The following is a 27,934-nucleotide window of genomic DNA, read 5'->3' on the forward strand; positions in this document are numbered from 1 at the left end:
ATTAATTATATACTTAAAATACCCGTCCTTAAAGACATAAAAAATCGCTAATGTGTCCATGTTGATACTCTAATATATACCGTATGATTATTCTTATGAAAAAAAAAAAACTATTCAGTATTAGAATTACGCTTACCAAAAAACATACGAACAGTGATTATTGTTAAATCACTGTTCAAGTTATGTTATATTCAAGTTATGTTCAAGTTAAAAAAAAAAAAAAAAACTTACATTTCTTTCCAGAATGGGAACATCTTGGTACTATCTAGGTTTTCTGAATATTCCAAATTGTTGATTAACATATATTCACAGAACACAAACACAGGTCTGAAAAGACATTTCACTTTTCATTATAGGTTACTGTGGCTAATATATATTCACACCACAAAACACACAAAACAGGAGTTGAAATATATTTCTGTAAATAACCAGAAAAGCTAGTTGACTACTTAATTTACTTTAGTATCCAATTGGTTCTCTGTATAAATTCTTTCCCACTGTTGCCCAACCTTGGTGGGAAAGTCTATGCACTGTTTTGTTTAGGGTAAGTGTTATTTCCGGTTTCGAATTCCGAGTGCTGTTAGAGTATGGAATTCTGACAAGTGAAATTATTATTTTTTTTTTTTCAAATTGATTGGTTATTTTCTGTATTTTACTTTTAAAGGTCATATTCTAACAGAATAACTGAGCAGAATTAATAAATATATAAAGTATATGTGAATTTATTTTCCAACACTGAATATTTCTCATTAAGTCTTATCTTAAAGTTGCCCAAGCTTGGTGGGAAAGTCTATGCACCGTTTTGTTTAGGGTAAGTGTTATTTCCGGTTTCGAATTCCGATTGCTGTTAGAGTATGGAATTCAGAGAAGTGAATTTTTTTTTTTTCAAATTGATTGGTTATTTTCTGTATATTACTTTTAAAGGTCATATTCTAACAGAATAACTGAGCAAAATTAATTCTGAATATTCTAAATTGTTGATTATTAACATATATTCACAGAACACAAATACAAGTCTGAAAATTGCAGTTCACTTTTTCATTATAGGTTACTGTGGCTAACATATATTCACACCACAAAACACACAAAACATAGGAGTTGAAAGATATTTCTGTAAATAACCAGAAAAGCTAGTGGACTACTTAATTTACTTTAGTATCCTATTGGTTCTCTTTATAAATTCTTTCCCACTGTTGCTCAACTTTGGTGGGAAAGTCTATGCGGAGTTTTGTTTAGGGCAAGTGTTATTTCCGGTTTCGAATTCTGATTGCTGTTAGAGTATGCAATTCTGACAAGTGAAATTATTATTATTATTTTTTTATTTTTTTCACATTGATTGGTTTTGTTCTGTATTTTACTTTTAAAGGTCATATTCTAACAGAATAACTGAGCAAAATTAATATATATATATAAAGTGTATGCGAATTTATTTTCCAACACTGTATATTTCTCATTAAGTCTTATCTTAAATTTTGCTTCCAAGATTTGACAGGAGTTTCTTGAAATATTTGAGGGCTTGCATGAACAAATAAGACTTTTAATTCAATGAATCAAAAAAAATTCTCTGGTTACTTTGTGGCATGAAATTTCACAAGGAAAAAAAATGTTATCTTCCTTCTTAAATTTGTATAACATCTACGACACCCAATTTGTTCATTTAAATTTACACATTTTATTTGAACGAAATATTATTTACAAATTGTATTTACTGAATCTAACAACACAGAAAATAAATAAATTGAAAAATACATCAAAGGTTCTTCCATGCTTGTGGAATTGCCATCGTATGGTTTTGACAATGTAACTCTCATCTGAAAGTTAATTTTCATTTGGTGTTTGTTGGGAATTTATTACTATAGTAGTAAAATTAAGGGTTGCATATTTATATTTTCGAATCCAATATGTATACTTCAGAGAATTATTAAAAGCACAGAATCTTTCATTATGTTTCCAAAAGCATTTAAAATTACACATTATGTTTTCACGTTTTGGGCATCCAATTTCATCTAAATCAAGAACAGGCCTCCCTATTAACTCTGTTAATGTTTTTGATTTTTCTCTTCCTTTGGCAAGTAATATATCATATTTTCATGTTGATTCTATCATCCAATCTCTTAGTTTGTCCAAAGCTAGTGAACCAATTTCCCACTTCAGCTGATGGTTATATTTTATTAACCAAGAATTCTGTTTTTTAACTCTTTCAGGTAATTCTTTCCAACTACAAGGTGATTTTGTCACTGCATATCTTACACTAATTCCATCAGAAATACAAATTTCTTTAGGAAATAAATTTGAACTCTTATTCAAAAAAAATTGTACATCAATTATCGCAATGATAACTGAAAATTCGTAATTTTCGCCCACTGTCGATTTTTCATAATCGTTTTCCTTCATTCTTCTTCTTCGATTACTTCATATGGCACCACAAATAAATAGTTATTTATTATTATTTCACTGATTATTAGCTCTGATTGTATACTTTATGGTAACTTTCGTTTACAAAATTCTAAACAATTAGAACTTTTCACAAAGAAAATTTCAAAGAATTTGTGGCTCACCCATTATTTTTGCATTACCAAACACAAATCACAAAACAGCAGCTGCAGTGGATGAACGATTACCTTAAGTCTAAAGTCACTCGACTCTATGGTATTTTCTTATAGTACTGTTTACACTTACCATCCCCTACCCTGACCGTTCCTTCAAAAATAAACCTTTTGTGCAGATGACTCAATGACATGTTTTCACATGCTGTTGGATATACTGTTGGTGTGTTTTTATCTTACTTTGTGTAGGGAAAGGTAAAATTTGTATGTGTGTTATCTGTAGAGTACAAACATTTTCTCTATGCCAAACTTTAAAGAAGAGTTAAAGTCATGTTTTGTTGGTTTAATTAGGTGCTGCTCTCTTTCTCTCTCTCTCTCTCTCTGTAAAATAACCAAATTCTAACAGTTCGGATTTTCGATTATGTGAACGATTTGTTTTCATATAACTCAAATAATGTCAACTTCTCTCTTTCTCTGTCTGTAAAATAACCAAATTCTAACAGTTCGGATTTTCGATTATGTGAACGATTTGTTTTCAGATAACTCAAATAATGTCAATAGGTAGCATTAGACAATTTCTAAAATAATAAATACATGGATATTCGTTTTCAACACTTTTTTTTCCTGTCCTGGCATTAATTTCACAGTTGTAATTTTTTTTAAATAATTAAACAGAACTGCATTAAGATATAAAGTTGTGGATTTAAATATCAAGTTCTAATCAGAATAACAGAGTAAAAAATTCACTGTGGAAAAACACAACAGCAAAAGCACACATCTTTGTTCATTTAAATTTACAAATGCATATTTTATTTTGCTGAAATACTATTTACAAGTATATTCACAGAGAAAAATTCGAAACATGTAATTACCTAAAAATATTTCACAATATTTAGTTTAGACTCTTAACATTTTCCAAAGAGTTCAATTAATAAAATTTTTGTTACTCACTGTTTCTTGGTTACATTACATCAAAATAGCTGGTCACGCAAAAGAATTTTTAAATCAGATACCATGGTAACCACACTTCCATACGTTTGATATTGTGTCAGTCTGGAAATGACACCATGCCTCGCTAAACATTCTGTGTATTCATTTGTCAGCAAATATACACAAACAGTTTTTGTAAAATGTTCGTAAATGTCCCAAAATAAAGAATCTTTATCGAATTGGATAAAATCTTGAAAGTCTAATTTTACCATTGATGAATTTAAATGATTAGTGATAATTTTTCCCATTATACGAACAGATGGTAATTCAGTTTCCAAAAATAGTAAATGATTATCAATGTCAAAGTAAATGATTATCAATGTTGGTGAAAATCTCTCAGCTTCTTCACAACTAATAGAAAAAACCTTACTTCCATCAGCTCCTGTATCATCAAGTATTAGTTCGCCATCTTGGCATTTCAGAATATAACACTCACCGAGGTCCATTTCCAAAAAAAAAAAAAATCCCCCACAATTCCTTACGCGAACTGAAGCCATTGACGCATATGCCCTCAGGGAAATTCCTGACATTCCTAGCTCATGAAGCCATGCTCACCGGAAGCATTTAGTCAGAAGTGGCCGCCCTACTACTGATGTCCTTCACATCGATCATCTTCAAGGGTGGTACGTCCACATTTAAACCTGGTAGCCCATTTCTTAATTGTCGAAAACGGACAAGCGGGCCCATAAATTTGTGTGAACTTGGAATAAATGTCTTTTGGTGTTAAACCATCTTTTACAAAGAATTTTGTAACTGCACGATACTCAATTTTATCCATTTCAAGGGATAGACAACACTTTTGCTTTAGATAACTGTATAAAACAAACTGCTTGATAGAATGATTTGAAATTTCACATCGATGCTTATGACAAATGTACCAACTTAGAAAAAAAAATCTTGCCGATAGTGTTGCCATCTATGGTCGAGTCAGAGAACTTATGTATATTTTGTAAGTTAATATAAAAATAACCTAAAATTAAAGTAAAACTTGTTTATTCTTGGTCGCGTGATCCCCTATCCATATTTGCTATGTGTTGAATTACCTCGTTTAGCGCTGTTTCATTTAGCGTTTTGTCTTCTAGGAAAGCAACTGTTTGCATAGTGAATTGGTGGAAACATCTGCATTTGTACTGAGGACAGTTTTCTGAGAAATACTTCATGTAAAAATTTAAGAAAACATTCCCGGATATTAATCGTTTAGAGGAAACTTAAAGATGCTGTTGAGGATTAATAAACAGGGAATAAAGAAACAGAAAGAGAAACTTAATCTCTGCTTTCTATTTTTTAGGTTGAGTTCGAATCCCATATAGAATGCAAAGAACCTTTATAAGGGCTTCTCAGCTGAAGAAGAGTTAACCAGTCTCATGTGGAGGTCGTGGAGTTTTTCTCACATAAACGTAGGTTTTTATGTCTCTCAAAAGGGAGAACAAGCTTAGCGGTAACACATATTTACAGACAGAATACTATTGACAAAAGAACGCAATAGGGAGGAAACCACCTTGTTCTACAATAATTTCATAGTAAAAGTAGCATTTCTATCCCACTTAGCGGGGGGAGGGGTTAGTGGTAAAACAAACACACACATACAAATAAATTTCATGACAACACTCTAGTATGATAAAGTCTGCAGAATATGAGCATTCCAGATTTTGCAGAAAGAAGTCTACGGACACCCCATGGACAAGGAGTATAGTGCCATGTAACGAGTCACGTGTTTGTAGCAGGTATAAATTGGAGGAATATGATGCTCCCAAGTCAGTGCAACTGCGTCCGGGTGAAATGGCTGTGAGAAGGGGGATGACGGAGTGTGAAAGAGTTCAGGTCAACAGCCAGTGATAACATACTGAGATAGAAAAGCAAGACGTCAACTGCAAGTGGTACTCGCGGTGGACAACTCACCAGCGAAACTGACAGTAGGGTGGTACGTGTCAGCCGTCATTCCTCTGCTGACAAATTGAATACGGAGTTCCGGGCGTCGACTGGAACACGAATCTGCACAAAAACATATGCTTTCTCCAAAGAAAATATATGCTTTCTTTCAGCAGACTGACTTCATGGTTTATGAGAAAATTCATTATCAAACTAATATCAAAATTCGATCTTAGCTTAAATCGTCAAAGTTTTTTTATTGTGTGTGTGTGTGTGTGTGTGTGTGTGTGTGTGTGTGTGTGTGTGTGTGTGTGTGTGTGTGTGTGTGTGTGTGTGTGTGTGTGTGTGTGTGTGTGTGTGTGTGTGTGTGTGTGTGTGTGTGTGTGTGTGTGTGTGTGTGTGTGTGTGTGTGTGTGTGTGTGTGTGTGTGTGTGGCATTAAACTAAATCAAACTCTAACAAGCTTCATTTAGCAGACTGTCATATATGTGGAGAGGTTATGTGTTTAATTGCTGGTTGCACTCCAACGCAAATATAAATTTACTAGAGTACAGAGAAAATGAAGAAATTAATAAATTAATCTGACGGTCAAGTATGTGTTACGATCTAAAAAAAAAAAAAAAGGTGAAAGATCAACCCGCTTCGATAGCGCATACAGTTGTACCGGTAGTTTATGTGCAGTCATCTTACTTGCTCGAATAATTTGTTGAATATTTGTTCTAATGTACAGGATTAACTTATAACTACAGTATATTCCCATTCACATATCAGTCCACAGTAGACCTTCTTATGCTCACAGGCTCCCGAGTGGATCGCATTTCCTATTTTTAGCATTGTTAATTCAGCTTTTCTATGCTGTTCCCAAAGACATTGCATAACGAGATGTATTATTATCTTTAAACGATGATGCTAAATTAAAATTTTAGTTCCGAACGCTTTCAATAAAAAAAACAGTCTGTGAAAGAGCTCACGAATGCCTTTCTCTGGTGAGTAGAGGAACGAAGAATGCGGGCATAAGTCCCAAATGTGAGCGCCAGAATTGGAAATATTAAAATATCTACGGAGACTTTTACCTGAAATTTAATTAAGATATAGGATTCATAGGAACATGAGTGAAGAAATAAAAATAAGCATCTTCAAAGGTGTTGTCAGATCAGTACTAACATGTAGCAGAAACACGTGCAACAACTACAAAAATACACAAATTAATGAATCCAGTTTGATGAAAAACATTAATAAAAATTGAAATTATTTTAATATTAAACAAAATCAGGAACAAAATTAAAACAAAATTTAACTTATCATCCAAGGCAAAGTGAAAGGACAAAGAAAAAGAGGACGCCCAAGACCAAGATGGTTGGACCAGATTAAGATGATCATTGGACTTACTTTGGAGTTGACCACTGCTGCAACAAATGACAGAAAGAAATGGAGAGACATTGTGGTTAACGGCACGAGTCCTCAGACATGAGGAGACCGAGCAATACAATACAATACAATTTCGGTTATTTAAATTTAAATTTTAATTTTAAATTTTAATTTAACATTTACATTTTCTTCGTTTTTCAATTAGCTGTTTAAAAGTTTCATAAGCATGTATTTATGTCTGTTCATAACAATGTTTTTATTTTTTATTTTTTGGATTTATTTTCGAGCAGCTACAATAAATTTTCAATAAAATATCAATATTAATTAATGTTTTATAATTTAGTGAATTTATTAAAATAATATGCTGTAAAATTTGGTTAAATAGTTATTTTTAATTAACGAATAACGCTGAATAATTTTTAAAATAATAATGATTGTTGTATTATTATAATTTTCGATTGGTAATTATGAAAACAGTAACCCCTAACACGTTTCGCATCCAGCCACTTGCTATTGCTTGATTGGCTTCGTCAGTACTGTAGGGAGCAGATAACAAGTAAATTAGGAGCTATTCTAAGAAGCTTACCGAACTGTATCTTGGACATGTCACTAATGCAGTTGATCATATGATACCCGTTGCATTGATAACGTTCTTAGAAAACATCGCTGCCCGACGCACTGTATGAGAATTGGATCCACAAGTGTTTGTTCTGCGAGTTCTAAGTTGAGCCGTATTATGGGTGAGAGCCTAATGATACAATACGATAGTAGGTTTAAAGGCGACTTGGAAATTATAGATGCCATTACATGACTGTGGAAATATATGTAGAAAATGCATGTCGAAGACCTCAATTTGAAAATGGAGTGAATTAATGAATGTGTGCATGAGAGAGAAAATCATAGGAATCTTTTAATGGAACTCTTAGATTCGGTGAGTGAAGCAATAGCCTATAAGTTGGATGGATTTGTTTAGAGTTCATAAATAATGGAGCGAAATTAATATAAAACATAATAATAATAACAATTTGAAACTCAGAGTATATGATAATATCATTCAATATTTAGTTTGCTAAACTTGTAGAATATTTTTCTTTCGAATATAAACAATCTGTAGAATTGTTTTGAGATTACCGAAATATGATAAGCTTAATAACCAACAAAATTATAATTATTTCAAAGTAATCGGCTAAAAGTGTTTTTTTTTTAGGTGAAAATTATATACGAACTATTATTATTATTATTATTATTATTATTATTATTATTATTATTATTACGAAAGTGCATTAATGGAGGCAAGGATCGGTTTATTATTTCATTTTTAGTGCGTTTAGTTAGAATGTTTACTTTGGACGCTGTGAAAGATTTGCCTGTTTTTATTTTTGAATTGAGCAAATAAGTCATGTTTATTTTGGTTACGTAAACAAATTAAATACATGTCTGCCTTGCATACTCACAATTGTTGTCCTTAATCAAAGGATGAATAGGTGTAGGATTGAAAAATCGGAGAGTATAGGGTTGGTCTCCACACACTGTACGTAACTTGCAAGCGCTTTTGATCCAATTACCTGAAATCTGTCCTTTCCATCTCACGCCTTTTGTGCACAACAGAACTTGCACAAGTTGAGTGTTTCTTAGACTCAAGTTAGGAGGTAACCTGCATTCCAATATATCCAATAGCAGCCGTATACCCTGAATCCCCAATTATGGCGAAAGGAATTTATGTAAGTGACTGTACAGAAGGGCTCTTAGCCTCTCCCTCACCTATGAAGATCTACCAGCATCGCTATGTCTCTTCTTCTTCTTCTGCAGTTTTTCCCACTTAAGTAGGGTCGCTGTTTGTGGTGAGACTCCTCCACAACTTCCTGTCTTGGGCTGTAGCCACATCCAAGTTCTTTATCCTCAAGTCCTCATCCACCATCTCCCTCCATCTCTTCTTTGGCCGTCAGCGTTTCCTCCTCCCCTGCATGACCTTTCTTCCCACATACTCTTCCTTCCTCCTCATCACATGACCAAACCATCTCAACCTTGCCTCCTGTATCTTTGCTCCAAAGTTCGTAACTTTCACCGTTCCCCTTACATAGTCATTTCTCAGACGATCCTTTCTGGTCACACCGCACATCCACCTAAGCATTCTCAACTCCGCTACCTCCATCCTGCTGATGTTATTTTTCCTCAGGGCCACAGTTTCCAAAGCAATGTCATAGTTGGACTTACTACTGCCCTGTAAATTTTGCCTTTTGCATTGATCGGCACCCTCTTATCACATAGCATTCCAGCCATGTCTCTCCAATTCCTCCATCCTGCTTGTATCCCACTTCCTTCTGAGCCTTACCATCCTCTTTCATTGTTGAACCTAAGTATCTAAAGTCACTGACCTTCCTGATGACATTTCCTTCCAGCTCCAGATCTGTCTCCTGGCTGCCATCCACTTTGCAACACATATACTCGGTCTTACTTCTGCTCAGTCTCATACCTCTCTCTTCTCTCTCTCTCATTGCTATAACCTCTAAAATATTTAATTTCTTTAATTATTTAATGACACTCATTCACAGAAACGTGAGACGTAGCATGCTGCCACTCCTTTCAACGTTTTATCTACGTATCTCATGACTTTGTATAGATCTGCAGGAAAAAGAGTTGACAGGGTTTTCAATCTAGGCCTTTTTCTTTTTCTAAAAGAAGGGGAAGGGGGAAAATCGAGTTTAATTCCGCAGTTTACGAAAAAGCGATAGTAAAACGCATCCAGCCATTACAATAAAGGTTAGGGTAACCAACATGCGTTCCAACACTGCATAAATGCACACTGAATTGTTAGGATGAGGATAAATAAATAAATAAATATATATATATATATATTTTTTTTTTAAAATAGATTTAATGACTTAAACCGAGATAACTTATAAAGTTTTAATGAGAATAATACAACTAGTTTCGGATTATAACAGCCTTCATCAGGTATTTATTAAAGGAAGAGAATAGTAATAAACATTGACGTATCTAAAAAACTGGGAATTACAGGTAAAAATGTATCACAACTACCGAGTAGAAGTCCATGATTATATATATATATATATATATATATATATATATATATAATATTTTTTTATATATATAGAAAAAGATATATATTTTTATATATATTCTAAGTTTACCGGAACTCTTCCATCTCATCTCATCACATCACACAAGAAAATCGAAACATACCAGGCCTTTTTAAGCTCCCGTTCTTTTACTTTTGACAAATGGATATTATATATATCAAATGGAAATAAAACATTAAACATTAAAGCAAAGTGAAAAAAAAAGTTTAAAAAAATCTTAATTTTCACAATAGCTTTTAAATTGGGCTCATCATACTGGTGTTACCACTTCACGAGTTCGGTCCTTATTCTTCGTGTCTGTCCGCCTTTCAGGAACCAGGAATTGACGTATGATAAGGGTGGAAAAACAGGCAGACGAGGCCCAACCAGCTTGATGAACATCAGTTTCCTCACGGTCTTCATTTATAGAGAAGCCCTTTTCGGTGTGATAATCAGGTTCATCTGGGGAAAGCCACGCTCACATTCAGCAGTAGAAATAGGGATGCTGTTGAAAGTGTTTATTAACTGCAATAGTGCAGCAGACATTTTCTTCTCTGTCAGTAATTCACGAAAACCTCTAACAACCTGTCGTTCTGGAATTCTTAGCCTCTTACACAAACTCTCCACTTCAGTCTCCATAAAAGTAACATTCCTTTCAGCATAGTATAGCCAAAATTCTGGATACAACACTTTTGTCTATTCTGGAATTTGCATCTCTTCTGCAGATAGAAGGCGATTTTCCATTCGCTGTTTCAAGCAGTCATAAAATTTTGTAGGATCAAAAGAACGATTCAAATTTGTTGATCGACTTGTTACCCTTTTCTTTAAAGTCACTCCTTTAAAGTTCAGATTTTTATCTGCTTGTACAGCTTCACGATAAAAAGGGCAGCCATTGACTTTCTTGCCTTGATATTCTGCTATGAGCTTTGCTGAGTGTAGCATCCCTTGCTTGCAGTTCAACACTAAGCTCTGACAATTCTTGGAGAGCATCACGCATCAATCCAAGATCCAAAACAAAATCAACACGTTATTTTCTTCAAAAGGCCTTCATACATTACTCTTTCACACTTGTCTCTGTTTTCATCTTGTTTTGCTGCTGTAAAATGAGCCACAAGTGCTTCATAATCTTTCAAACACCGCGGAAACACTTCTAAAACTAGAAGCCACCCAACATGTACTTAAAACTCTTCCAATTTTAAAGATTTCCGTGTCAAGATCTTCAACTACTTTGACTAGTTCTCTGACATTTTTGGGTGACTGGTGATAGAGAGAGTAAAGTTTGTCAAGAAATGACTTGAAGTGGCCGACTTGTTCTGGGAAATCTTTTTTTTTTTACAACATCACCAACAGAGAGCTCGAGCCTATGGTGTGCACAATGCCAAACCAAAATGTGAGGATAACGTTCCTTAATTAAAGCCACTACTCCTTTTTTTTTCCATACCCAACATCACAGCTGCTCCATCACAGGCAATGGCAACAAGATTTTTCTTCAAATAATCATCATGAAACCCCAGTTCATTAAGGGTATTCATCAAACTATGGAAAATACCTTGCGTGGATACATTTTCTAACTCTACGATGTCAAAAAAAAATTGTGTGTTGCTTGATATCAGGTAGCATTGTGCGTATAAATGACAACTGGCTGATAATGGTGCTTTCGTCAATCAAAAGGGAAATCTCACAGTTTGACTCTATTATTTTTTAAAAAACGATTTTTTTCATTTCAGTTCCAGTATGATTTGTTATATTCATACAAGCATTTGTAGAATGTAGAATTCGACCCATGTCACTGCCATTCAATTCTTGGAGGTCAATTTCTGATTCAAAGTCATGGAAATCCTGGGTTTTCTTTGCAACTTTATATGCTGTTCTGAAGATTCTCCAAGTGACTTCCTCCTCATGTTCAAATGCGTGTGAATAAGCTACTCCAGTTTTTTCTTTTTCAGATTCTATAATTTTAGCGGCAGCAATATGAGCTGAACTATTCTTATGATCGTGAATTGTTTTACGTAGTGAAGTCATTTGCTGTTTTTTATTCCTACGATAATGAGAAATTTGAATATTTGCCCATGGCTTTGAAATATTCATTCCTTGGTTATTCCTTTCTACTCCCAAACTTGACTTCCTTTCATATTTTATAGCCAAGCTTTTTATTCTCCACCAACAGCCATTCATTTCTCTTGCAAAAATCAGCTTTTTGGTCTAGAGTCCAACCGTCAGGCAGATCTTGTGCGTCTTTACTCGTCGTACTCGTCGAGTACGACCGTTGTAGCAACCGTGGCAGCCACGTTTTATCCCTCCAGTTTTTGTATCACTGTCCATTGGGTATATTTTTTCCCCATCACTATCACTACATTTACTGTTCTCGAGCTTTTACTTTTTAGTTGCGAGTGCGGAAGAGAAAAATGTGTTATTTTACTATACATCATAAAACTGGTGAAACTTCCATAAAACAAGTTAACCTCACTCACCCACGTTGTAAAAGTGGACTCGACTTGTGTAGAGAACGTTTGCTTGTTCACTTGTTCACATAGAGGTTCCGCTTCCGGTAACTACCATAACTTCCGGCCGACTATCAATTCTAATCGAAAACTTCAATCCTCGAAGTCAACAACACAAGATGGCAGCATTAGATTGTTTGAACCAAAGATGACCATTGATTTACGTTGTCAACGACCATAACTGAGAATTAAAAATGGAGACAGTCCTAGTTTGGAAATATTTGTAATAATATATGAAATATTTATTTATATGGAATATTTGAAATAATATGTGTTTGGGGACCATTAAAGTCTTAAAAGTTTACCGGACAGTTTACCGGAAAGCTTTCCGGTAGAAAAAAAAATCCCTATATATATATATATATATATACTTTTATTTTTTATTTATTTTTTGTTGTTATTGTTATGTTCCATCTCGTCATTTACGATTCTGGTGATTCTGTGAACAAACATTCTCCATTCAGATCTGTCCCTGCCCATATCTTTCAGAATTTCCAAGCTCATTCCAATTGCTTCTTTAACTCCATCCACCTCATCTAATTCTTGGTCTTCCTCTTCTTCTGCTTCCATCAACTTTAGCAAGCATCATCATCATCTTATCCAGACTGTCATTTGCTCGCATAATATGTCCGAAGTATGACAATTTTTGCTTGATGATAATTCATAGCTTCGAGGGAGCAATTTGGCTTCATTCTGTCTATCACTGATTTATTGGTTTGCTTTGCAGTACATGGTATTCTTAGTAAGCGTCTCCAAACCCATTATTCAAATGCATCTATCTTCCTTCTTTCACTCTTTCTCAGGGTCCAACTTTCACATCCATACCGTACCACAGGTTACGGTATGGATGTGACAGATACCATTGCGTTCACGATTCTGATTTTTGTTGTGAGGCTAATATCTTTATCTTTAAAGATCTTGCTTAAATTTGCCATTGCTTTCTTTCCGATTAATAATCTTTTTCTAACTTCTTCAGTACAATAACCATCTTGGTCAATTCGGTATCCTAGGAGCACAAAATTGTTAACTGCTTCCATTTTCTCCCCATCTACTTCAAAATCATTAAGTTCACATGTTGCCATAACTTTTGTCTTTTTGAGGTTAAGTTTAAGACCATCCATATTTAGTACTCTCTTCTTTAACTTTCATAATAAGTTCTTCCAAATCTTCTTTGGATTCTGCTAGCAAGGTAATATCATCTGCATACCTCAAATTATTAATATTTTTTCCACCAATTTTAATTCCAACTGAAGACTTCTCCAGCGCCCTGCCATTCTTAAAATGTATTCGCTGTAAGAGTTAAACAGATACAAAGATAAAATACATTCTTGTGCATTGTGAAATACTCAGTTTCTCAAAGATCTGTTTGCACAGTAGATTCTTGTTCATAATAAAGTTTCCTCAGAAGGATAACGAAATGCTCTGGTACCCCAATTGTTCTTAACACATTTCACGGTTTCACATGATCTACAGACTCAAAAGCCTTGCAATAGTCAAGGAAACAAAGGTAGACATTCTTTTGATATTCCTGTGCTCTTTCTCTTATCCATCTCTCATTGGCGATTTGATCTCTTGTTCCTCTGCCTTTTCGAAATCCTGCCTGTTCATCTGGCATTTCTCTCTTCATGAATGGTTCCCGTCTTTTCTGAATGATCTTAAGTAAGACTTTACTTGCATGAGAAATCAGTGCTATAGTTCTGTGATTTTCGCACTCTCTTGCATCGCCTTTCTTCAATAAAGGTATTTATTGATTTTTTCCATTCCCTAGGCCATATAGTTGTGATCCAAATTCGCTGACATAGAGCTGTTAAAATTTTAACTGCCTCTTCTTCCACGGCTTTGAACAACTCAATGGGTATTCCATCTCATCCTGGTGCCTTCTTACTGGATAGCTGTTGCAGTGCCCACCTCACTTCACTCTCCAGTGGTACTGGCTCCTGTATATAATCCTGCTCATCAAATTTCTCAGTAATTTTGGAGTCCTTTCTGTAAAGGGCTTCTGTATACTCTTTCCATCTTTCTTTGATGTCTGCAGCTTCTGTAGGATATCCTTTGTGTTTACTTTTCAATATTGTCACGTTGGAACTAAATTTCTCTGTTAGTTCTCTGATACCCCCATTGTTCTTAACACATTCCACCCCCCGCCCCCCACACATATATCGCTACTATTTAATTCTCTAATTACAATAACACACTAGTACCATCAAGTATCCACCGCCACTAGTATTTTTTGTCTGTAAATTATGTATGTTCTGACGGCCGATTTTTCTGTATGCGGGATGAAAAACCCGAGTTTCCAGCAGAAAAAACCCTGCTGCCTCCGTATGGGATCGCCTAACTCACCTTCAATTAAAAAAAAAAAACGTATAAAGCTCGTCACGATGAGAATCGAGATGTAAGTATTCATACAGAACCGCTCTTAGAATTCTCATTTTATATTCAACCTTAAACTGTGAATTAGACTCATTATAACAAGCATACTCCATTATGATGTCAAGAATACGATTACACACGACTAAAATACTCTTTAAAAATAAGATTTTTTTTTTTTTTGTATAACAACCGACATAATACTTAAAATGATCAAGAAAAACCCCAAAATGACTGCGTACAGAACCAGGGTACCTAGAAGAAAGCCAGACATCAGTAAGAACAACAAGAGAAGCAGATTAATATTCGAGTATGTAAGTAAAGGAACAGACGTTTTGGGGCAAGGTGTTATTTACTGACGAAAGTAAATTTAACATTTTCCATAATGACGGTATAATTTCCGTGTGGAGGAGGCCCAACACTGAGCTTGAGCCTCAGAACCTCCAAACTACAATTAAGCACAGAGGTGATGGAGTTATGGTCTGGGACTGTATGGCAGTATCACAAGTTGGGAATCTAGCAATCATTAATAGCTTTTCTCATTTAGACATCCTGAAGAGAAATTTGCAGTAGAGTGTTGATGATTTGGGTCGTGGGGATAATTACTACTTCCAGCAAAAACAATGATCCAAAACATACAGCAAGGATTGTCTGTCTCTGGTTGCTCTATCATCATACTCCTCACACACTGAAAACTCCAGCTCAGTCCCCAGGCGTAAACTCAATAGAGCATCTTTGGAGTGAACTGGAAACTACAATAGTACGACATGAAATAAATAGCAAGAATAGACTGAAAGAGGTAAATTTGCAAAAGAGGAACAAAATTAAATGTGAAACAACTAAGCCAGTTGTTTATTTCATGCCAAAGATATTTGAGGGCAGTTATCCATAAAAGGGAATGCATGCTTAGTATTGAAGTACGAGTATTTTGTTTTATTTCTTACAAGTGTACCTTTATGTTGCCGTATGAATACATTTGTCTAGCCTAAAATGCAAATGTTAAGCATGTATATTTATTTATTTTTCTAGAAACGAAAATTGCTGTTATTTATTGATAAGTATATATATAAAGTGAACTGGAAAATCATACACCTCGATGAATGAAGAATAAATCTATAACAAACTCTTGTCGTATGCTTTTCCAAATAGAAGTAACTTAAAGTTTTGTTGTTGTTGTTTTCTTTCAGCATAGTGTATAAATATTTATGTTAATGAGCCTCGCCTACTCCATATAAGGAAATAAAAGACGTTGGCTGATTATTATTATTATTATTATTATTATTATTATTATTATAGAACACCTCCTGGAGTCAAGGGAGGCAACAGTAAGATGCATTTTAACAGAAATAATGTTTAACATACTTTATCTTAAATTGGCTCAATGTGTGCACTCACCACCTCATCTGGCAATAAATTCCACTCAGCAACCACTCTCGATGCAAAATAATCATGCCGCACTCTCTTACGCACCACACCTTTTTACAACTTCAAAGAATTACCTCTTATCTCTATCCACTTCCTTCCTACACTCTGAAAAATGTCCTGGTTATCTATTTGATAAACACTCGTTAACAATTTATGTCCCACTCATATCACTCCTCTTCCGCTTATTGACTAGAGTCTAATTTACATTCTCTCAACCTGTCATCATAGCCAGTATTTTACAGTCCCGATAAGCCGAGAGATCAAAGTAAAAATGCTATTTTAATTAAGTAGATTGAACGATTAATTTCGTCTTCATAGAAGACTTCTTCGGGTGCATAACGAGAGAAAATAACCTTGCGAAAGATAAAAAAAAAAAAAAAAAAAGGGAGGTAGGGATATGCCTTTTTCACTATTTCTATCTTCAGTATGGTGAGAAGGTGGATTAAAAATTAACTTATTAACTGTTTGTTTTGAATAACAATTTTGCTGAAAGGTTGTGAGAAGAAATTGAAGGTCTTTATTGATACTTTCTTCACAGAGGAGTGAGCGAGCACGTCTCCCTAGCGTAGAGACAATGCCAAGTTTTTGAGGTGGTTAGTGATGGGACTGTGCATGGAGATATATAAATACGAAAAATTTAGTCCTCACACTCCTACTAACCACACATTTATTAACTGGCATTGCGCTGCCCTCCAGCTATGGCGTTCACGAGATGTTGAACGCATGTATTTTGTCAAAGTGCTTCCCAAAGTGCCAACATTACTGAGATTCGCAATTAACTGGAATTTTATTATTTTTTATTAAAACATTTTTATTAAAACGACAGGACGGCGAAGAAATATGAAAAAAAAAAACGGCGCTGTCCCGTTCAAAACGGTACGTATGATCAGCCTATACATATCACTCTTACCTAAAGACAGTCACAAAATACATTCCCCTGGCGGGATTCAAACTCATAGTTTTAACTCTTCTTCGCATATATTGCTCTTTTGCATACCCAAACCTATCTTATTTGTGTGGAGTTCCCCCCTTTCTTCAACCATCCCCAAAGACGTTGAAGAAAGGGGGGGGGGCTGCGTAAGAACCAGCTAACTCACATTTAGTCGAAAGAGACCAGATAAAGGAATTTTGGTCGGAAAGACCTGGGTCGTTCCGACCAAAAGGCTTCGTCTATACCTACTGAGCTATGGAGGCCCATTATTGTTGTTGTTGTTGTAGTACAGGCACCTCCATGGAGTCCAAAGACTCATTGTGAGAGACCCAAACTATCCACACAATCTATCATATCTCACTTTGAACCCATTAAAAGATGAAGCACTCACGCTGACTCTGGCAATCTATTCCATTCATTCATTCACCACTAACCAAACGAATAATCTAGTCCTCACACCCTACTAACCACACCTTTATTCAACTTCCAGGGATAAACCCATGTTCTGGCTCTTGCAACCAAGAGCTGAAACATTTCTCCTGCATCTATCCTATAAAACCCTTTAAGCAACTTAAATGTTTCTATCATATCCCCTCTTTTTCTGCTATCAACACTTCTGCGATCCACAATTCCTCAATCTGTCTTCGTAGGGAACATTTCACAGACCACTCACCATCTTGGTCACTCGCCTCTAAAAGTTTTCCACATCCTAATCCCCAAGAAACCCAGGAGATCAGTCTTGAGCACAGTAGTGATACAACAAGTAGCAACATTACTTGGCTATATTCATGTAGCCAAGTAATGTTATGGGCTACCTTAGCAATATGTCCGCTAAACTTTAACTGTCTGTTTACCACTACCCGTAAATCTCTAGCTTCATCTAGTTCCTGGTGTACAATGTGCCATCAACGTGATGCACGTTGCCAAACCACGGCTTGTAATACTTTTATCCCAAAATGCATAACTGTACATTTTTCCACATTAAACGTCGACCCATTATCTTTTGCCCATACTGACAGCCTATTTAAATCGTCCTGCAAGCATCACCTTGATTAACTATTACTCTACCATATTTAGCATCATCAGCAAACAACTGAATATTTCCTTTCAGGCTATTTCCTATATCATTTATGTGCAAATTAAACAGCAATGGTCCCAACACAGAATCATCCGGCACACCACTAGTCACATGTTTTCGCCTCGATTCTGCCCATCCATATACCACTTTTTGATATCTGACCAGCATCCATCCTCTCATCCACTTAACTCGTCCACTTAACTTAATCTCCCATCGATTTAACTCATCCACTTAACTTAAATATGACACTTAACCAGTGTCATATCCATCCCCATTTCTTCTAATTCTAATTTGCGTAACAGTGTTTCATGTGGTATTCTGTCAAATTCCTTTGCAAAATCCAGAAAAATCACGGTGTAGCCATTTCCTTTATCCAATACAGCTGTTACTCTATTATAAGAAGTTAGTAAATTACTAAGGCATGACTGATCTTTCACAAAGTCGTGTTGCTACTCATACAGTAAATTGGCTAATCACCGAAATTTCTCTTCAAAATATTTATTTTGTGTTATATGATCTCACAAATTTTATACCTACTGCTGACAGATATTTACATAACACTTCTACTTTAATATACATAAAAGAAATATGCATATAATCACAGCTCATTTTTTTTTTTTTTGTTGTAATTTATGAATGACGTCTTCCCGTACGAAACAATCCGTAAAATTGTTTGGTTTGTTAAAGGGAGTATCAGAAATAAAGGGGTAGAGCTTGTTGCCTTAGTCAATATGTTGGGACCTCAGATTGTAGGCAATAGTGAGACCTGGCTATCAGAATCAGACCTACTAACTGGTATCGAGTGCAGAAGGATAGAGAGGATGGGGGGGGGGGTGCTGCTGATGATATCGGATGATTTGAATCCAGTTAGAGTTGAGAACTATGACTGCAGTACTACTACTAGTAACATTTATTTCATGTAGCAGTGAGTTTGAAGCCATCTGGTGGGAGGTGGAATCTAACAAGATCAATTACATAGTGGGGTGTTGTTACAGACCTGGCGGATCAGTTGCTAGTGATGAGGAAATGCATCACCAAATAGAAAAGATGCTACCCAATCAATATTTGGATAATTTTCATTATCCAAATATTGATTGGGTAGCAGCAGAATCTCATGAGAAGAATGAAAATTAATTTATTGAGCTGTAGCGGGGCAACTTCCTCAAGCAGCATGTGACAGAAGGAACTCGAGGTCAAAGAGTGTTAGATTTAAATATAGTGTCAGAGGACGTTTCAGTTAAAGACGTAACTATTCTGCCTCCGGTTGGTGACAGCGATCATGTGATACTCAATGAGTCCCTGACTCCCAGGAGATCTTTCTTAATAATATTTTTTTTTAAACTGTAATAACATTTTATTTATCATCATACAGAGTGTTTACATATACACAATAAATTATACTATTACATTTTCTATCAGTACAAATGTAGAGTACAGTGATTTTTTTTAAATACTGTATAAATGTACATAATTTTTTTTCAATATCAATATCATGGCTTATTATTATATAGCCTATTTACATATACATTTTTTTTATAATATCAGTACTTCATTATTCTTATACACTTTACTGACTGTTTTGTTACATAACCTGCATTCTTGGATTATAAGGATTACGTGCAGATGAGTGAGGCAATTTGATCCCACCTACTTCGAAGCTTGGGTTAGCTTTTATAAAGAGAGTGGGATTTAGCCTTCACTATTTATGTTGTTGTTACTGTTTATGGATGGGATGCAGGCATTGGATGCTGGTGATTTGTGATGTGTATATTAACTTTGTTGGTATATTAATTAAATCAAGGGGATATTAGATCCCACATTGTTTTAAAACCGAATAAGAAACTCGAGGATTGGAATCAGAGAGTTTCATGCCGAATATAGTATAAAAAACTATAAAAGTATCGGCGAATACTAGCGAGAGCTGAATGCAAGTAGTCCTAGAACGTGGTACAAACACGGGCAACTCGTTGCAAAGGTGGGGAAAGTTCTGATCGTTAATCTTGGTATTTTCCATAATGTAAAAACACATTTCCTAGGAAATGTATGCTGTTATTATATTATGGTAGGGAGGTTACTACCCAGACCGGTTTCAGCCTTTTTTGAGGCTTCATCAGTGAGTAGCTAGACCAAATATACCAGTATATACTCGATACCAGTTAGCAGGGCTGATTTGGTCTAGCTACTCACTGATGAAGCCTCAAAAAAGGCTGAAACCGGTCTGGGTAGTGACCTCCCTACCATAATGTAATAACAGCATACATTTCCTAGGAAATGTGTTTTTACATTATGGAAAATACCAAGATTAACGATCAGAACTTTCCCCACCTTTGCAACGAGTTGCCCGTGTTTGTACTACGTTCTAGGACTACTTGCATTCAGCTCACGCTAGTATTCGCCGATACTTTTATAGTTTATTATACTATATTCGCCATGAAACTCTCTGATTCCATCCTCGAGTTTCTTATTCGGGGATCTAATGTGCGATCTAATATCCCCTTAATTTAATTAATGTTTATATCGTCGAAATGAAGCGCCTGTTGGCTCTTTATATTGAAGTAACTTAATTTGTTGGTATATTTTCCGGAGTTCGTGTTTTAATGTTCTGTAGTTATTATATGTGTTTTAAGTTTCTTGGTAGGGTGTTGAGTTCCGTGGGTATCTGATGTGATCTCACAAAAGAATCGTTCGAGCTGGTGAAGAGTGTAGGGATGTAGACAGTTTTTGTAGATCGTGTTATACGATATGTGTCTCTATTGTTTCGATAGGTGATGTTGAAGTAATTCCTTGTTAATATTATGTAGTGTTTCAGGTTTTTAATGCTCAGGATTCTGTGTGTCGCCATGTGCTGGTCGGATATTGGTTGTTGCGTGTAAGGTGTCCAGATCACTTTTGACACGATTTTCCTGTGTAGTGTTTCTAATTTTGTTAGGTATCTGTTTGATGTGTTTGCATAGCTGTTATACCGTATCTCAGTAGGGATTCGCAGATACCGTCATATATGAGAGTTATTTTATGTTGGACGGAATAATGTCTTTGACTTGGAAGAGCTTCGCTGCGATGATCCGGAGTTTGGTATGTAGGTATTTTATATGTTTTGTCCATTTAAGGTGGCAATCTATGTAGAGACCAAGGTATTTTGCATGTGTTACAGGTTTGATTTGGGGACATTGGCAGGTATTTTTGTTCTTAATACAGCGGTATGTGTGACAGTGTATCGATAGTGGTGTTGTTCTTGATGGGGAGGAGGTGGAGAGGATCCAGAGGCGAGTGACCAAGATGATAGCAGGTCTGTGGAATGAACCGTATGAGAACAGGTTGAGGATTTGTGGGTTGCAAAAATTGGTTGATAGGCGGAGAAGGGGGAGATATGATTGAGACATTCAAATTACTGAAGGGTTTCTATAAAATTAATTCAGAAGATATTTTTGAGAACAGGGCTGGTTGTGGGAGGACTAGGGGACATCCATGGAAACTGGGCAAAAGTGTGGTTAGTAAAGGTGTTAGAGCTGGGTTCTTTACTTTTAGAGTAGTGAATGAGTGGAATGCGCTCCCTGAGTCTGTGGTGGATGCTGTGACAGTGAATGAGTTTAAGGCGAGGTATGATAGATACTGTATGAATGGCAAATAGTTGTGATGAATATGATTTGGGTCCTCCCTCGATGAGTCTAATGACTCCCTGGAGTTGCCCGTAATAATAGTAATAGTAATCCTAACGAGGTATGCAATTTGGGCACACAGTTGCGACTGAGTGTATGGAAGAGAAGACAGTCAGGTCACCACATCAGAACTGCATCCCTACATTCAGTCCAAACTACAGAAGAATGACTACAGAGGAATGGGCCTATTTATCTTTCCATCTTACATCAGACAAACCCTCCAATCCACAACAGAACGATACCATCATCACTTCAGTGGAAATAATGAAGCTAGGAGTTTTTCTTCTGAAGTACAATCAGAAGAAAAACTCCTAGCTTTCCACTTCCATCAAAAGAAACAGTGTCTGCACTATATTTCAATCATGTGAAAGAGATTGCCCAATGCAGGAAAAATTGTGATCCCTACCTCAAGGAAAACAGCGAACTCACATCCTTTAATGTGAATTCGCTGTAATGTGATGTGACATCCACAGCTCCATTTGGGTTAAATAAAACATGGCCTCAATAATTTTTCTGGCAATTGTGTAATTCCTACAGTCTTAGTGATAATCAGTGTGATAATCACCTATGCAGTGTAACAATATCACTTCAAGTGGACAATCACGTGAATTGCACTCCTTAAATAAACAATAGTGTCTCATATTTAACTGGAGGGGGGGGAGAAAGAAAAGAAAAGAAAAAACTGTCAGGAAAACTAAAAGACGCCATAATTTTATGTAATATACAGGAAAGCCATGTATATGATTATAATATAACAGCTCCACCTTGTAATATAATCGAAGAAATTTCTGTATATGAATTTATTTTGATGTACATATAGTATATATTATTTATTTTGCATTGAATATAGTTTGTTAAATATATATAATGATATACAGTTACACCCTGAGTTACGTAACACGCGACTGACATAAATTCGGAGTTACATAATAAATCTTCTAGAGCGTAAGAAGACATTTGCGGCTTTGCGCAGGTGCGTCTTTGACAACCTTAATGCATAGATTACCTCGCGCGGTTAGCTCAGTTACTTGTTATCTTTGCTAGTTTCGTTGTTTTTTTTTACCCTTAAAATGGAATGCAAACGCAAAATCGAATGCCCTGGTAATAAATCTAAAAACAAAGGTCTGCAATTACTTTAGAAGAAAAGTTGAAAATAATTCGTATGTATGAAGGCGGGAAAATTCTAACAACAATATCTCGGGAAATAAATCGGCCTATTATGACAGTGAATACAATAGTGAATGAGAGAATAGTCAATACAATTTAGAGCCTGTGTAGTTCAGTGGATGTGGCGTTTGCATACTATAGCGCTTGACCGCACGAAGAAAGACTTGCTCTCGAATCTAGTCGGCGACAAGAGGAAATTTTTCTAAGCCTTTTTCGACCGGTTCCCGAGTTAGTCGATCTCTGGCAAGGGCAAGCGGGTTTTTTCTCTCGGAAACTCGGGTTTTTCGTCCCGTAAACTCAAGAAAATCGACGGTAGAACCCACATTATTTCAGACATTAAATATATTGTGTTAGGGACCACGAGATGGCGGCACTTGTTGTTGAGTGTCTCTCTTCACTACGTGCCGCTTAATTAGTGATAGCCTTGGGCCAGCTATTTCTGATTGGGTACCAGTGGAGATTAAACTGCCCATTCAGTCTCCAAAAGTTATATAGGACTAAAACGGTCTCGCGTAGTCCCTATCTGGAAATAAAATGGCGTTAGCTGATTTTTTTTTTTTTTGATACAATAGTGAAGGATAAATTTCGCATTGTTGAGAACAGGATATTGAAGAGCACAATTATTACCAAGAAGAGGCTGGAAAGGATATCAGAGATGGAGAAATTGTTGTTTGTGAGATGCCTTCACAACAAAGTCAAGATGACAACTCAGATGATCCCGACTACCCTCAGCTTTCAACATCGAAAGGGGTAAAACTTCCTGCAGAACAGCCAACTTAGCCTTCACAAGACATTTTTTTATTTGCAAAGTGAATATTTCAGTTTGTTTTTATATTCTTTTATATTATGTATTTTTCATATTTACAGTATGTATGTTATTCAAATACAATTGATCATTTTTATACAACGGAATTTTTTTTTAATCACCCCAAAAATGAAAAATGTTAAAAATGGAAAATATCTGATTAATGGCAAAAAAAAAAATTAATGTAAAGCAGTATGAGTAGCCATTGAATATTTTATTGTATGTATGTAATTTACAAATTCGATTTACATGAAATTCGAGTTACGTAATACGGAAGACTATGCAAATAAATATTAAATAAAGAACTGAGTGCCATACACCCAACTGAGGTAAAAAAAAAAAAAAGCTGAAAGTTACCATAATTTACTGTAATAAATAGACTAAGTTCTGTATATATGATTATATGAAAATAAAGTATTTGTAACTACCAGTTATCAGACTATTAGGAAGTCAAAACATTTTAAGTGAACTGTAAGGTAATTCACATAGAATCAATTAAATGGGCAGGAAAGAATATAATTCACCATGTCACAAACTTACTAAATTATTATTATTATTATTATTATTATTATTATTATTATTATTATTATTACCCCAAGACCTCATGGAGTCAAAGACTCATCTGGGAGGTCCTTTTATCACACACGCAGCTCATCATACCTCTTGGCTTGAACACATTCAAACTCCTTGCAGCCACCACACTCTCAGGCAAGGCATTCCAATCATTTACAACTCTGCACGAAAAAAACCTGTCCCTCACTCCCCTACTCACACCCTCTTTATATAGTTTCCAGGGATGACCTCTAGTTCTCCCCTGATCTCCCAATATTTTCTGAAGAACTTCTGCAGCACTGATCCTATAACAAACCCTTACCAACTTGTAGGTCTCTATCATATCTCCCCTCTTCCTCCTGTCCACCAGATTCTGCAAATTACATCTTCTCAATCTTTCCTCATACTCGATATTCCAGAGGTCAGAAATTACTGGTCAATTGCCTTTGGACCCTTTCCAACATCTCTTCACCCTTCTGAAAACCAGATGACCAAATCTAGGCACAATAGTTCATGCGTGGCCAAATCAAAGCCTTATACAACGGAACAAGAATCTCCCTACTTCTACACGTCAGTGTCCTCCGCATCATTCCCAGAAGCCTTTGTGTTGTCTTCACAATTTTGGCTATGTGTCCCCTAAATTTCAGATCCTTATCCACTATCACCCCCAGATCTCTTATTTCTTCCATCTCCAACAATATATCCTCACCAAGCATAAATTCTGCATCGCATCTTTGTTTTCCAAATTTTAAAATCTTACATTTTGCAAGATTCAACTCGCATCTCCATTTCCATGCCCAATCATTCAATTTATTCAAGTCTTCTTGTAAGGCCACAACATCTTCACTACTCTTCATGATCTGTCCCAACTTTGCATCATCTGCAAACAACTGATTATCTCCATCCAAATCTTTGCCAATATCATTAATATACAAGTTAAAGAGTAATGGCCCTAAAACAGACCCCTGAGGCACTCCACTAGTGACTTTCCTTTTCCTGGATATCGCACACCCATACACAACTTGTTGATACCTATCAGATAGCCGGTCTCCAATCCAATGCACTAATCTAATATCCAACCCCTTCAGCTCTAGTTTGACTATCAATTTATCATGAGATACTCTATCAAAAGCCTTTGCGAAATCTAAGTATATTACTGTGTATCCTTCTCCTCTGTCCAAGGAAGCAGTCACTTTATTGTAATAAGTAAGTAGATTACTAAAACATGACCTCCCTTTAGCAAATCCATGCTGTCCATCAAAGATAATACCATTATTGTCAACACAACTCTGGATCCTAGTTCTCACAAGCTTCTCCAACAACTTAACCATAACACCTGACACACAGATAGGCCTATAGTTTGATGCTTGAGTTCGATCACCTCCGAGTGCAAGATTCATATTAAAAAAATATGTCAAGACAGGTGTCAACTCCCTGGCACATTCCTTTAGAATACGTCGTGATATATTATCAAGTCCCACAGTCTTATTAACATGTAGTTTACTCAACTCCCATACACCTCTTGCTCACTCACAGTCAGTCTCTCCTTCCCAACATCTACTGCTCTCAATCTCTCCATGAAATCATATTCACAAGATTGAAAGACCTTTATTGCTCATTAAATATCTCCACCACACATTCTGCAAGAGCTGTCTTTATACCATTTTCTTCAATCAATGTCATCCTTCCATAATCATTCTTTCTTTTGCTGGCTACATATCAAAAGATCTCCTTAGGATTATTTTTGGCTTCATTAGCCAACTGCTGTTCATACTTCTCTTTAGTTACCCTCACCAACCAAGTCACCCTCCTTGCTTGGTCTTTGTAGACTTCATGGAATTGGTTATTTCCACTTCTCTTATGCTGCCTCCATAATGTGCCCTTTTTCTCTGTATCGCATGCTTAATCTCTTTATTCATCCATCTCACACCCACCTTATTTAACCTTCTCACCCTTGGAATACATTTAGACATTGCATCTACTAGATCGTTTTTGAAAAAACCCCCAAGCTGCATTGATCTCTTTTCCAGCTAACTCCTCATTTCACGCCACACCTGCAAGCTGTCTCCTGAGCCCTTCATAATCACCCCCCCCCCCTTGTAGTTCCACATATACCCTTTTCTCACAGTGGTCTTCGCACTGCTGGCAACCACCCAGGTAATCACCTGGTGGTCACTCTCACCTATTGGTGGATCAGAAAATTGAAAAGCATTATTCAACACAATGATGTCACACTGTTTAAAAAGGAAGACATTTAACCAGTGTATACTTCCAGTCATCACATATGGTTGTGAAATTTGGTCGCTAACAAAATAACTGGCAAATAAACTAACAATAATGCAAAGAAAATGCTGGAAGTTTTTTTTTTCTTTTCTCTCTTATTAGACTATAATAAATTTAGTTCAATCCCAGTACAGTATCGAGAGTATGAAGCGCCTGTGACAAATGTCTAACTCAGGGGTCGCCACACTTCTTTGACCATCGACCCCTTCAAGAGTTTCTTGACTTTTTATTGACCCCCTCTATTTTACTATTACATAATTTTAATATTACCTAATATGTATGTTGATGTATTTTAGAACATTAACGCTCACTTGTATGTCGATGGGCAAAAATGAGACTGGGTTTGAATACATGTAAGTATAAGTAAACAAGCAACTTATTGGTGGGCCAATAAGTAAATTGGTCCGCCTTTACCATGAGTTGCCTCAATCCTGAAGATATGTCAGGTGCAAACTTTGTTTGCTTACACTTGGATAAAGGATTAAACTAAATATATAATTTATAGTCTAACCAAAGGAAAAAAAAAAACTTCCAACATCTTTCTCTAAATCCAGAGTAATTTAATAATAAGGTGAGACACCTTTTGGCAACTCGTATAGGTAAATATCACACTCCTCCATTGCTTCCACCTTGGTATCATCACATCAGGGTGTGGCTCCCACTGATGAGACCTCAATAAAGGTTGAAACCTGTCTGGGTAGTGGCCCTTCCCTTAATGCATAGTATTATATATGTCTGCAAGGAGATGTGCTTTGCATTATGCGAGATACTAAGACAAGGAGAGATGAGTGCTTGGTCCACCTTTACCACAAGCTGCCTCAGTCCTGAAGATACTTCAGGTGCAAACTTTGTTTGCTTACACTTTTATAAAGGATTAAACTAAATTTATTAAACTTGCAGAAAAAATGGAGAGGTTGATGCTACACATTAAAAGATAAGAAGCCAGACTCACATCACTGACATCATTCTTTGCCATAAGCGACTAAAATGGAAATTGGCCAGACATCTATCCAGAAGAGAAGATGAACGATGGACCAGCATAATAACAAACTGGATTCCAAAAGAAGGGAAACGAGGCCGAGGACATCCTAAAAGAAGGTGGAGTGATGAACTGTCAAATTTTGTTGGGAAAAATTGGTCATCCATTGCCAAGAAGAGAGAAAAGTGGAAAGAACTGGAGGAGGCCTTCATCCAGCAGTGGACAGAAAATGGCTGAAAAGAAGAAGAAGAAGGTCACAACTACATTGTAATCTAACAGAAAAAAATGGTGGTATAACAATATTATTTCAATGTATATACTGCATATCTCTGGAA

At 35.9% G+C, this 27,934-nt stretch overlaps 1 protein-coding gene across 4 annotated transcripts in view; it reads left to right on the plus strand.

The window, feature by feature from the left end:
• The window catches only part of LOC150106132 (TNF receptor-associated factor 3-like), a 285,373-nt gene that overhangs the window by 6,987 nt on the left and 250,452 nt on the right, over window positions 1-27,934 (plus strand). For 3 of the 4 annotated variants that reach the window (XM_090393884.1, XM_090393886.1, XM_090393887.1), the window contains exon 1: window positions 7,570-7,703. The exons of the other annotated variant lie outside the window; for it this stretch is intronic. The gene's annotated coding sequence lies outside the window, so the exon portion shown is untranslated. Of the gene's footprint in view, window positions 1-7,569; window positions 7,704-27,934 lie in introns of those variants that run through there. 4 annotated transcript variants of the gene reach the window in all.

The sequence above is a fragment of the Typopeltis vanoorti genome, chromosome 6, assembly GCF_054136105.1.
Source record: "Typopeltis vanoorti isolate ZY-2024b chromosome 6, IOZ_Tvanoo_1.0, whole genome shotgun sequence".
Taxonomy (NCBI): Eukaryota; Metazoa; Arthropoda; class Arachnida; order Uropygi; family Thelyphonidae; genus Typopeltis; species Typopeltis vanoorti.